Raw genomic sequence first — 13,625 nt, 5'->3', positions numbered from 1 at the left:
GGAAGTATTGAATAACTAAATTGTACGCCTGAAACTTATATTACACTGTATGTTAACTGGAAAAATAAATAAACCTTTTTAAAAGGTTGGCAATTTGCTTTCCTTTAAAAAAAATGTTTATTTTTTTGAGAGAGTGCAAGAACAGGAGGGGCAGAGAGAGGGGGACAGAGGATCCTAAGTGGGGTCTGCACCAAAAGGCTGACAGCAAGAGTCCAATGTGGGGCTGGGATTCACAAACCAGGAGATGAGATCATGACCTGAGCAGAAGTCAGACACTCAACTGAGTCACCCAGGTGCCCAGGTAATTTGTTTTCTAAACCTAGTGTGATTAAGTAAGTGCTGTGACAATTCTATGTCTTATTAACTCTGGTCTCTTTAGGAAGCATGTCAGAAAGTTTTTTTTGTTTGTGTGTGAATGTGGAAGCCCCTGTGTAATTGAACCCACTCCAGGCAGACATAGCTACCATCGTGGCTATTGAAGAAGCCCAGCTTTCTCTCTATTGGAAACATCTCTAGTTGAGACTCAGAGGAAAGACACTGCAAAGTACTTTGGACTTTTCACTCACAAAAGAAAGAGGATTCAACTTTGGACTTCTGCCCTTTGGTCCCTGGACTTGAACTTGCAAAAGGAATTAACTGGATATTAATTTTCTCCATGAAATTAATGATTAGACTTATATTCAAATTTGTTATATTCCTGTGTTGCTAGCATTACTGGATGAGAAGCATTTTTCTTGAAACTTCTTTAGGCTATAATTTGATTCCGATAAAGAACCTCTGATGCAACAAAAGTTTTAGATGAGAAATTGAAGAATGAAGGCTCAGTGTTGGTTGCACGGGACAGTGGAGTGAATTTCAATACTGTCCTATTCTGATCCATCTTAGAACCCTTTGTTCCCAGAAATATACCAAAAGTAGGCATGGCTGGAATCAGGGGAGTGGCCTCAGGATGGCGGCAGCTGGAGATGGAGATTCAGCTGATCTGGTCTACTGAGGGGTAAATCCACCCAGGATGGACAAGGTAATTCTGGCACTGAGGATCTACCATCTCTGGATAATAACCACCTATGCATATGATCTCCTCTAGGAAAAGGGCATTTGAGGGGGGGGATGCTATCTTTTTGGAAAATTTAACGATACAGAAATTTGGCAACTATTAAAAGAAAAAGATTGTTTCCTCCCATACAGAAGTATCAGAATGTAATATCTGGTCTCTCTCCACACTCTTTACTCACTCTGACCACAAGGAGATGCAGTGACTTTTCTAATTGGTAAATGTGATGATAATATCACTCTCCCTTTTTCTTTTAGGAGCTGCCTTGCCTGCAGGATGAAGGCTTCCTCCTGTGCTCCTAGGATAGCAGAATTTGGCTTTCATTGTGGGAGCCTTCTTCTGGTCCTGTTACCATAACTGAACAGGTACATCTATATAATTCTAAGTTTCATTTGCCAGGTCCATTTGGCTCTCACACTAAGCTGCATACTATATCTTAAACTTTAATAGCAATGAAGTTGATATTTCTGCTTTATGTTTTCCTTACACTTTGATGCATTATTTTTCTGAACCTAGTGAGGTAGAAAAAAGATGCAATTTGTCTGGTACCCTCAAAGACCCTAAGGAATACTGTGCTCAATCTAACATTTTGAAACATATCTAGTCATAGTTGTATGTTAATTGGAGTAGTTATAAATTTATTCACCCACAATGCATGAGTAACAGTGACCAACACCACACAAAGTGGTACACCAATAATGCACACTTCACAAATCATCCCCCTCAGTAATGTTTTCCTGAGAACTGTCTTTTAGGCTTTAACATTCAAATTTCATAGAATGTACATTTTTCCTCTAATACAGTGTTAATCAGTTGATGTCTACGTAGAAGTTTGTAACTATGCTCCCAAAACACAACAAAGTGATGTGTGGGAAAATTCCTCAATTAGAATCCAGATATAATTAAGATGACATAAGAATTATGTGTAGACATTTTTAAAAGAATTCCAAGTATCAGATAAGGCAGGTATATCTGATATATTGCTGGAACTGAAGGGGACATAGATGCCTAATGGATGCTAGGTAGACATCCTTGAAAGTGACAGTCATATGATGAAACTACTCCTAAAAACGGGCTCTTGTTTTATGAAACGTAATCACCAGAAAAGGGGAAAATCCATTCTGCAATGTTTTCATTTTCAATCATTGACTCCCTACTTTAAAGGAATAGGAAAACTGGGGCACCTGCAAGGCTCACTCAGTTAAGCATGGGCTCTTGATCTAGGCTCAGGTCATGATCTCACAGTTGGTGACTCCGAGCCCCACATTGGGCTCTTTGCTGACAACGCAGAGCCTGCTTAGGATTCACACACACACTCTCTCTCTCTCTCTCTCTCTCACTCAAAATAAATAAATAAATACATACATACATACATACATATATATATATTATATTTCCTATTATATACAGGAAAACTTTTATAGTAAGAAAATCTACAGCATCACCCCTCAAGAAGTGCTTAAAAATCAGATTAATTTCAGGGTGCCTGGGTGGCTCAGTCGGTTAAGCCTCTGACTTTGGCTCAGGTCATGGTCTCCAGTTTGTGAGTTCGAGCTCTGCATCAGGCTCTGCTGACAGCTCAGAGCCTGGAGCCTGCTTCAAGTTCTGTGTCTCCCTCTCTCTCTGCCCCTCCCCTGATCTCTCTCTCTCTCTCTCTCTCTCTCTTAAAAACAAATAAGTATTTTAAAAAATTTTAATCTGATAATCTCTATCAGTTCTGCTTTTGATAGTTTGCTGATAATGTTCCTTTTTATCCCAACTCATCCACATCATCATGTCCTGCTCTTTCAAAAATGATAAAAACATCCTCAACCTGCCTCCCCAACTTGCTTTTTAACTTCATTCAAGCCTCAAGTTTCAGCTTCCCTTGGTAGGAAAACATTCATTTCATGAAACCTCCCAGATATTTTATTATACATTTTTGTCTGCTTTTAAAGTAAGTTTACTTTATACTTAATTTACTTAATTATAAATATGTTTGTGATTTCATGTACAAACTGTCTACATGTTAATATGCCCAGAGCAATTTTTTATTATTTTTTTATTTTTTTCTGGTAATGCTGAGCATCCATTTATTGGCTTTTTTTTAATATGAAATTTATTGTCAAATTGGTTTCCATACAACACCCAGTGCTCATCCCAACAGGTGCCCTCCTCAATGCTCATCACCCACTTTCCCCTCCCTCCCACCCCCCATCAACCCTCAGTTTATTCTCAGTTTTTAAGAGTCTCTTATGGTTTGCCTCCTTCCCTCTCTGTAACTTTTTTTCCCCTTCCCCTCCCCCCATGGTCTTCTGTTAAGTTTCTCAGGATCCACATAAAAGTAAAATCATATAGTATCTATCCTTCTCTGTATGACTTATTTCACTTAGCATAACACTCTCCAGTTCCATCCACGTTGCTACAAAAGGCCATATTTCATTCTTTCTCATTGTCAAGTAGTATTCCATTGTATATATAAACCACAACTTTTTTATCCATTCATCAATTGGTGGACACTTAGGCTCTTTCCATAATTTGGCTATTGTTGAGAGTGCTGCTATAAACATTGGGGTACAAGGCCCCTATGCATCAGCACTCCTGTATCCCTTGGGTAAATTCCTAGCAGTGCTATTCCTGGGTCACAGGGTAGATCTATTTTTAATTTTTAGAGGAACCTCCACACTGTTTTCCAGAGTGGCTGTACCAGTTTGCACTCCCACCAACGGTACAAGAGGGTTCCTGTTTCTCCACATCCTCACCAGCATCTATAGTCTCCTGATTTGTTCATTTTAGCCACTTTTACTGGTGTGAGGTGATATCTCAGTGTGGTTTGAGTTGTATTTCCCTGATGAGGAGTGATGTTGCGCATCTTTTCATGTGCCTGTTGGCCATCTGGATGTCTTCTTTAGAGAAGTGTCTATTCATGTTTTCTGCCCATTTCTTCCCTGGATTATTTGTTTTTCGGGTGTGGAGTTTGGTGAGTTCTTTATAGATTTTGAATACTAGCCCTTTGTCCGATATGTTATTTGCAAATATCTTTTCCCATTCCATCGGTTGCCTCTTAGTTTTGTTGATTGTTTCCCCAAAGCAATCTTTTAAATATTAATATCTGATGAGCAGAAAACAGTGCTGTAAGCATTTCACATCTGAACACACACATAGATGGCCATACCATCTTTTTAAAGTTATGTGATAGGAAATTGTTTGGATTTTTGGGTTGATATATATTCTAGGTTTGCCCATTTAAAATAATAGGAACTAGAAATAAGCTCTTAGCACTTTCATCCAAAACATCAGATTTTCAGAAACATATTGCTGCTGCTAATTATAAGATGCTGTACCTTTTACAAAATGCTTCTCAAATCATACAATATTAATATATATGCATATACTATATATACACATTAAATATATATGTACAGATATATACATGTAAATATATATATATATATACACACACACACACACACACACACACACACATAAGAAATTAGTTTCTTATTTTAAGGAAGAAATATAGCATTATGCTTGTGTGCATGTGTAAATGTATGTATATATACATGCACATATATGTATGCCTAAGCACATACATGTACATATACACACACTCAAACACATATATGTATTCCTGAATTGACTTGCATACATAAGTTCTCACTTCCTTTCGGTTTCTAATATGATTGCTTTAGAATAGATTACAGGATTTAGACCAAAAAAAAATTTTATGATTACTGGTAAAATTGAATTATTGGTATAATTGAATTACCAGTAGGTGATGCGAGCAAGCTGCAGACTTTAACAATGGTATGTTTTCCATAACAATAGTATGTTTTATTTATTAAAAAAATTTTTTTTAATGTTTATTTATTTTTGAGAGAGAAAGACAGAACATGAGCAGGGGAAGGGCAGAGAGAGGGAGACACAGAATTGAAGCAGGCTCCAGGCTCTGAGCTGTCAGCACAGAGCCTGATGCAGGGCTCGAACCCACAAACTGCCAGATCATGACCTGAGCCAAAGTCGGAGGCTTAAACAACTGAGCCACCCATGTGCCCCAACAATAGTATGTTTTAGATAGCAGGGATTTAATTATAAAATTCTATATGGAAAAAAAAAGTGTAATCATTACTTTCATCTGATTATTAGAAAAATGATATTTTACCAAAAATGTATACTATAATACAAGATTATGTTCTGTTTCTAAATTTTAAAGGAAATTAACAAGTTTATAAAATTATTTAATACTAAAACTATAGAGAAATACATATGCCAAGAAGTATAAAATAAAAATTGGAATTAAGTATTAGGGAAAGTGAGTCATGTGTTACACACAAAGGAATTTTAGTGAAGAAAAATCTTGAGAATTTCTGAAACACTTGCTTTCTCTGGTCTCCATAATGCTACAATACTTTATGATTTTCCTTCTACCCTTCTGGATACTTTTAATCAGTCTCTCTTAAATCTCCTTCTGCTCATTCCCTAAACTCAGTGTTCTCATTAAGCCATTTTTCTTCTCATTTTTCATCCTCCCTGGCTACTTCCCCACTGTGAGGTCTTCAACTACCTTATATATTCTGATTACTCCGAACCTGGAAACTGTAGACATTCCAGCTTCTGAATATCAACCTACATATTCTACTCTTGATTAACACCTCTATTTACATTTCCAGTATGCCCAATAATTCCATGTTTCCTAAAAAGTCCTCATGCATTGTTTAGCTTAGAGAATATGCCATTTTCCACCTCGATACCCAACAAGAGTGAATTTACTCATGTCTCATCATAACTCACATGAATTCGATCACCAAGTGTGTTGACATCAGACCTGTAACACCAGTTAAATCCATTCAATCCTCTCTCTACGATCCCTAATCTTGGGAAGACTGTCGTCCTCTTCCTCTATGCTATAGCCATATAACTGGTTTAACAGCCTTCTTTCTTGCAGATCGTAAATACACTATTCACGATTCATTGAGAATATTTTGAAAATATCGATCTATTAAGGCCAATCCCCTTAAAAATATTCAATAGTAACTAAAATCCCAATTCCAGACCTACCTTTCCAGACATACCTTCCACCACATGTCCTCTCGTATTCTGTTCAGCCATACTGCCAGTTGTCTACATATGCAAGTGTTCTTCTGCATCTAAACTTTTGCACAAGATTATCAACACTGGAACTCTACTTCAACACCTCTACTTCTTCCTTCACTTGCCTTCTCCTACTAATCCTTTTACAGTGCCACTTAGATATCCTTTATTCACAAAACCTCTGACATCTAAACACCAAGCTAGGTGTTCCTTCTTATGTGCCCATAACACCTGGAACTTAGCCTTCTTTGCCTCCCACCACTTGGAACTGTAATGGACTAATGTTGGTGTGAAGCCTCTTAAGTATGAATACATCATTACTACAAGGATCTTGTCTGTTATACTCCCAGTGTTTGGTGCAGGTCCTAAGACACAACAAGTGTTCAGACTATATTTCATAAAACTATCCATGAAGACTAGGAGGAAAGTAATCTCATGATGGGGAACATTGACAGTGGAAGCTGACCTGAGGATCGACAATGATTATTTCAGTGTAGGGATGTATGGAGATTGAAGCGGGATTGGACTTCCCAAAGGAACATTTTGATACATGTCCGGCAACGTAAACTTGAGCTTTGGATTACAGCCATAGGTTTTAGTGACATGAACGCTGGAGAGAATTAAAATGGCAAAAGCAAACTAGCATCTTACTATAAAGAAAAAAACAATGACACACATCTTTGGAAGAAATAATGAAAGTGTTTCTTAGCATACAATCATCAGTACTAGAGTCTTGAATAAAAGTCGACATTTCATTTGGCCTTTTGCTAATATGGGGAGAGATTAGTTTTTGGCTTTGTTGCTTAGCTTCATAAATCAGCAGCTACAAAGAACTATTGTTTATTATTCTGAGAAAAAGTAAAGGCTGATATTAAAGTACAAAAAAATCCAAAGATATTCTGATTGATATAGAATTTAATATCTATTTTGATATAAAGGAATAGTTAATAGTATAGTTTACACTAAAATAATATCTAAGATTCTAGACAATGTTATGAATTCCTTTTAAGGAATCCTTGCTAAAACTGATGCAGTTAGCCACCAGGGAATGAAGAAATTACTAAGTAGGAGGAAAATATTTGTAATAATAGACATCAAACCATGCTTTAATATGGTAAAATATTTAGTGTGCAGATATATAGAACATTGCTTTTTTTATTTTAGTTTCAAACTGTGTTTTCAATAAATGGACAAAAATTGAGTGAAGATATTTATATTTCTCTAAACAACTCCACTTTCGTAAATGGATTCATGTTGTTTTTGTGAATGCTTCTGCCTTCCCAAAAAATGTGTTCCTTCAATTATACGCAACAGTCACCACTCAGTTAATTATAACATATCAGTGCTGTAGGAAATACTTTTTTAAAAGTCTCCCATATCAATAAAAGAAGGAAAATATCCTAAGATTTTAAAATGCTAATAAAAGTTTCATGTTGAAAATTTTATACCAATATCTGTCTGAGATATAATTTGTAACAAACCATATGAGGGAATATAATTTTAGCTGATTTAAAAAATCTCAGACACCAAGGATTAATATTAGGATAGGCATGATATTCTTGTTGTTACCATACAATTTTTTTATTATCAAGTTTAAAGTTGAGATTAATGTGTGAATATTTAGTAATTAAAGCTACTGATATCCTAAAATAGAGTTTACCACATATATTATAAAATATATATCTGCAGAGCTGAAAAAGGCCTTGAACATCATTCTGATTCAACACCCTCTTATTACACATGACAAAGTAAGGTGACAAGGATATAATTTGTAAAGGTCATATGAAATTTACCATGCTTAGAAGAATCACAGATTTCTGACCTCCAACCTAGGTGGATGAGAGAGGATATACCAGTCACTACCTATATGCTTTTTTTTTTAGTACAGTCATTAATAAAAAAGTTTATTTATCCTTTAAGTACTTTTCTGTACCGGGCACTACTGTTGGCTGCAGATATAGTGGTGAACACAGATAATAGATAATATCCCTATTTTCATTGAGTTTGCCCTCTCTTGGGAAGAAACCAAAAGCAAATAAGTCATATGTAAATCAGAATCCTTTAATATTATGTAATTATATATGTTAGATATAATCCAATACTGTATAATATAATAATAAATGAATATCAGTGCTAGGCAGAGAATTGAAATGGAGAGATATAATAAAAAATGGTTTGGTGAGTACTTTAAATTGGAGCTCAGGGAAAGCCTTTCTGATAGGAGAAATTTAAGGTAGGACTTAAGAGACAAAAAGCAGCAATCCATGAGAAGATCAGGGAGGAGATATTTCTAGGAAAATGAAACAGATAGTGCAAAGATGCTAAGCTGGGGATGAACTTGGCTTTTTCAGGGAACATAAAGGATGCCAAGGCTGTCTGAAGCCTGGAGACAATGGTCAGGGGAATCATAGGAGATAAAGTCATAGATGGGGGCAGGGGCTGATCATATGGGACTTCAGGGTAAGAAACCTATTTTATTTTAAATATGATGGGAAACCATTGAATAATCTTAATTTGAGGAGGAGATTGGAGGGCCCAAAAGTATAATCTGATTTGAGATTTGACAATGTTTCTGGTTTCTTTAATGAGAAGTATGGACAGGCAGAGGACAACAGTGAAAGCAGAGACTATTTCACGAGCTATTTGAATAATCATGGTAAGACGTAGTGGTGGTTGGCACGGGGTGGTAGCAGTGGAGATGGACAGAAGTATGTGTGGATTCTGGATATCCTTTTGAGATAGGGTGGATTGGATCTCCTCTACTAAATGGCAGCAGGAGAATGAAGAGCTTTCCATTTGGAAATTGGGTGGATGGATGATGGTGCCATTTACCAAGAAGAAAACCTAAGTAGCAGCTTTTTAGAGTGAGGAAGAAAAGTTTTATCAGTAGGTCTGAATGTAAAATTCTCTTCTCATAAAACTAAGGAAGTTTAGGACCATTGTAAATTTTGACCACGAATTCACTAGCTGGAAGATAAACAAGGGTCTCATCAAATTTGCCACGTACTGATTACTACAAAATGTTTTCAGCAGCATAAACGTGCGCTGTCTAGATTAGCCTTTGTCAAAATGTTTATCCTGAAGCAACCTTGAAAAAACATTTCATACCTCAGGGAACCCTGACATAAATACTAGTATCTCAGTATCTCATATATTAACAATCAATAAGTGGGAGGTATAATACTCCAGTAATAATTAAATGTGTTGCTTTTGGCCAACTTAACTTTTTGTGTGATTTCCCCTCCCCAAGGATATCAGTTATAATACAAATCAGTATTTGGATTTTTCTTTGACTTTTCTTTAATTCATACTTGACTTTTTTTAAACTTTATCCAAGTAGGCCTAAAACTCTTATGACAAATTTCTACTGTACAAAATGTTAGTAAGCCATAGCATGTAGTATAAGAGTAGTGATCTCTCCAGTTGTAGACTAAAATTAAAGTTAACCTCTATTAAAACAATGTGTCCCCTGAGGATCCCCTAGGTTTCACTAGGAGAGACAATTCTACTTCTTAGAGTGCATTGAGGAGAGGTGGCACTGACTCTCAAGAGACAAAAGAGCCTGCAGGTGCCATTGAGCTGCCCAGTTCATTGGCACAGCAGCAAAGGTACCTGCTGAGGGCAGCTAACCTGGACACCAGCTCTTTGTTGTCCTTTACCATAAACTCCAAACCCCTGCGTGGTCATGTTACCGATGTTCTGGGACAAACTGGCACCAGCCACAGCAGTGAGACCCTCCCCTAGAGGATCAGCACAGTTCTGTGCCACACTGGGTCCCTGAATTTGGTTTTGAAACCCAGCCTCACACCTGAGATAAAACACAAGAGCACAGTGATGCTGCATGGGCTGATGGCTCAGACACAGACAGGGTGAAGGGAAGGATCTGACAGAAGCCTGAGACATAAGAGCAGAGATTGTTTGCTCTTCCATCAGGATTTCCTAAACATCAGAAAGTGCAAGCTCCCCTCTCCAGGCATAAGAGTGGGCTGAGGCCATTTCCACCCCTCCCGTTAGCACAGACAGACTTCAGCAAGTAGCACAGCATGAGGCGCTTACACCAAGCCCCACCCCCGGCACTCTGCAGGTGTATCTTTACTAGGGCAGTTGTACCTGAGAACCAGAGCACCATTGGTACCCTCCTCCAGAACACCAGCACAAACCCTCAGCATCCACCAAGTCTATAGACCATAGAGTGCTGCAGGGCTTCAGCTCTAGTGGAAGTAGGATCAGGTTTATTTTACCAAGCAGACCAAAGCACACCTAGTTAAAACTCGCCACACAGTGAACAGGGCCCAAACACTCTCTACTGCAGGCAAGGAGAAACTCTGCAGAGGACTGGCCTGAGGTAAAGAGCAGCCAAAACACAATAGCAGAGTGCACACAGGGTACACCAGAACCACTTCTTGAAGCACCAGGCATAGATAGTATATGACCTCTTCTTAATATAGCAATTACTCTCAGGAGTGGGAAACATAACAGGTTTTCCTAACACACAAAAGACAGAAACCTAGACCAAATGCCAAGACACATGAATTCATCCAAGAGGAAGAGATCATGGCCGGGCGGATAATCAAAACAGATATAAGTAATATGCCAGAACTGGAATTTAAAACAACAATAATAATAATACTAGCTAGGCTTCAGAAAAGCATAGAAGAAACCAGGGAGACCCTTACCCTGGAGATAAATGACCTAACAACTAATCAGTCCAAAATAAAGAATGCTGTAACTGAGATACAAAAACAATTGAATGTAATTACCACATGGATGGAAGAAGTAGAGGAATGAATAAGTGATATAGAAGAGAAAATTATAGAAAGTAATGAAGCTGGAAAGAGGGAAAGAAAAATATTGCATCATGAATTTAGACTTAGGGAAATCAGTTACTCTGTAAATCATAATAACATTTGTATCATAGAAATCCCAAAAGAAGAAGAGAGGGGAAGAAGGGCAGATTTATTTTAGCAAATTATACCTGAAAACTCCCCTAAAATGGGGATGGAAACAGACATCCAGATCCAGGAGGCACAGAAAACTCCCCTCAAAACCAACAAAAGCAGGCCAATGCCAAGACATATTGTAGTAAAATTTAAAAATACAGGGATAAGGAAAGAATCCTGAAGGCAGCAAGGGGAAAAGAAACCCTAACCTATAAGGGAAGACAAATCAGATTAGCAGCAGATATCTCCAGAGAAACCTGGCAGGCCAGAAAGGAGTGGCATGATATATTCAATGTGCTGAATAAGAAAAATATGCAGCCAAGAATACTTTATCCAGCAAGGCTATCATTCAGAATAGAAGGAGAGATAAAGAGTTTCCCAAACAAAAACTAAAGAAATTTGTGACCACTAAACCAGCCATGTAAGAAATATTAAAGGAGACATTTGAGTGGGAGAGAAAGACCAAAAGCAACAAACACTAAAAAGGAACAGAGAAAATCTCCAGAAACAATGACTTTACAGGTAACACAATGGCACTAAATTCTTATCTACCAATAATCATTCTGAGTGTAAATATACTAAATTCTCCAATTAAAGACACAGGGTATCAGAATGGATCAAAATAAATAAATAAACAAGACCCATCTATATGCCCTCTACAGGAGACTCATTTTTTTAGAACTAAAGACATCAGCAGATTGACAGTGAGGGGATGGAGAACCCATTTATCATTCTAATGTATGCCAAAAGAAAGCCAGGGCAGCCATACTTATATCAAACAAACTAGATTTTAAATGAAAGACTGTAACAAGAGATGAAGAAGGGCACTATATCAGGCAGTAAATTTGTAAACACCACAAATATATGGAGGTTAAAGAACATCTTACTAAAGAATGAATGGGTTAACTAGGAAATTAAAGAAGAAATTAAACACACAGAAGCAAATGAAAATGAAAACACAACAGTTTAAAATCTTTGGGATGCAGTAAAGGCAGTCCTAAGAGGAAAGTATATAGCAATACAGGCCTATATCAAGAAGCAAGAAAAGTCTCAAATACACAACCTAACCTTACACCTAAAAAAGCTGGAAAAAGTACAGCAAATAATACCTAAAGCCAGCAGAAGAAGGAGTGTAATAATGATTACAGCAGGGGCGCCTGGGTGGCTCAGTCAGTTGGGTGTCCAACTTCAGCTCAGGTCATGATCTCACAGTTCTTGAGTTTGAGCCCTGCATCGGGCTCTGTGCTGACAGCTCAGAGCTTGGAGACTGTTTCATATTCCGTGTCTCTCTCTCTCTCTGCCCCTCCCCTAGTTACACTCTGTCTCTCTCTCTCTCTTTCAAAAATAAATAAACATTTTTAAAAACATGTTACAGCAGAAATAAATGATATAAAAATTTTTTAAAAACGGTAAAATAAATCAATAAAACTAGAAGTTGGTTCTTTGAAAGAATTAATGAAATTAATTAACCCCTAGCCAGATGTATCAAAAAGAAAAAAGAAACGACCCAAATAAATAAAATCATAAATGAGAGACGAGAGATCACAACCAACACCAAAGAGATACAAACAATTACAAGAAAATACTATGAAAAATTAAATACCAAAAAATTAGGCAATCTGGAAGAAATGGATAAATTCTTAGAAACATAAAAACTACCAAAACTGAAACAAGAAGAAATAGAAAATTTGAACAGACCCATGACTAGCAAAGAAATTGAATTAGCAAGCAAAAATCTCCCAACAAGCAAAAGTCCAGGGCTATATAGCTTCCCAGGGGAATTCTACCAAACATTTAAAGAGTTCCAAATGTTCTCAAACTGTTCCAAAAAATAGAAATGGAAGAAAACTTCCAAACTCATCTTATAAGCCCAGCATTACCTTGATTCCAAAACCAAAGACACCACTGAAAAGGAAAATTACAGACCAGTATCCCTGATGAGCATGGATGCAAAAATTCTCAACAAGATACTAGCAAAACAAATACAACAGTACATTAAAAGGATTATTCACCACAATCAAGTGGGATTTATTCCTGGGATGCAGGGCTAGTTCAATATTCACAAATCAGTCAATGTGATATACCACATTAATAAAAGGAGAAGAACCATAAGATACTCTCAATAAATGCAGAAAAAGCATTTGACAAAACACAGCACCCATTTGTGACAAAAACCCTCAACAAAGTAGAGATGGAGGGAACATACCTCAACATCCTAAGGGCAATATATGAAAGATGACAGCTAATGTCTTCCTCAAATGGGAAAAACTAAGAGCTTTACCTCTACGGTCAGGAATAAGACAGGGATGTTCACTTTTACCATTGCTATTTCACATAGTACTGGAAGTCCTAGCCTCAGCAATCAGACAACAAAAAGAAATAAAAGGCATCCAAATCAGCAAGGAAGAAGTCAAACTTTCACTATTTGCAGATACATGATACTCTATGTAGAAAAATCAAAGACTCCAACAAAAACTACTAAAACTGATACACGAATTCAGCAAAGTCACAGGATATAAAATCAACATGCAAAAATCGGTTGCATTTCTATACACCAATAA

Source organism: Lynx canadensis, chromosome C2 (genome assembly GCF_007474595.2).
Source record: "Lynx canadensis isolate LIC74 chromosome C2, mLynCan4.pri.v2, whole genome shotgun sequence".
Taxonomy (NCBI): domain Eukaryota; kingdom Metazoa; phylum Chordata; class Mammalia; order Carnivora; family Felidae; genus Lynx; species Lynx canadensis.
The sequence above is the reverse complement of the archived record's forward strand: the minus strand, read 5'-3'. Positions refer to the sequence as shown.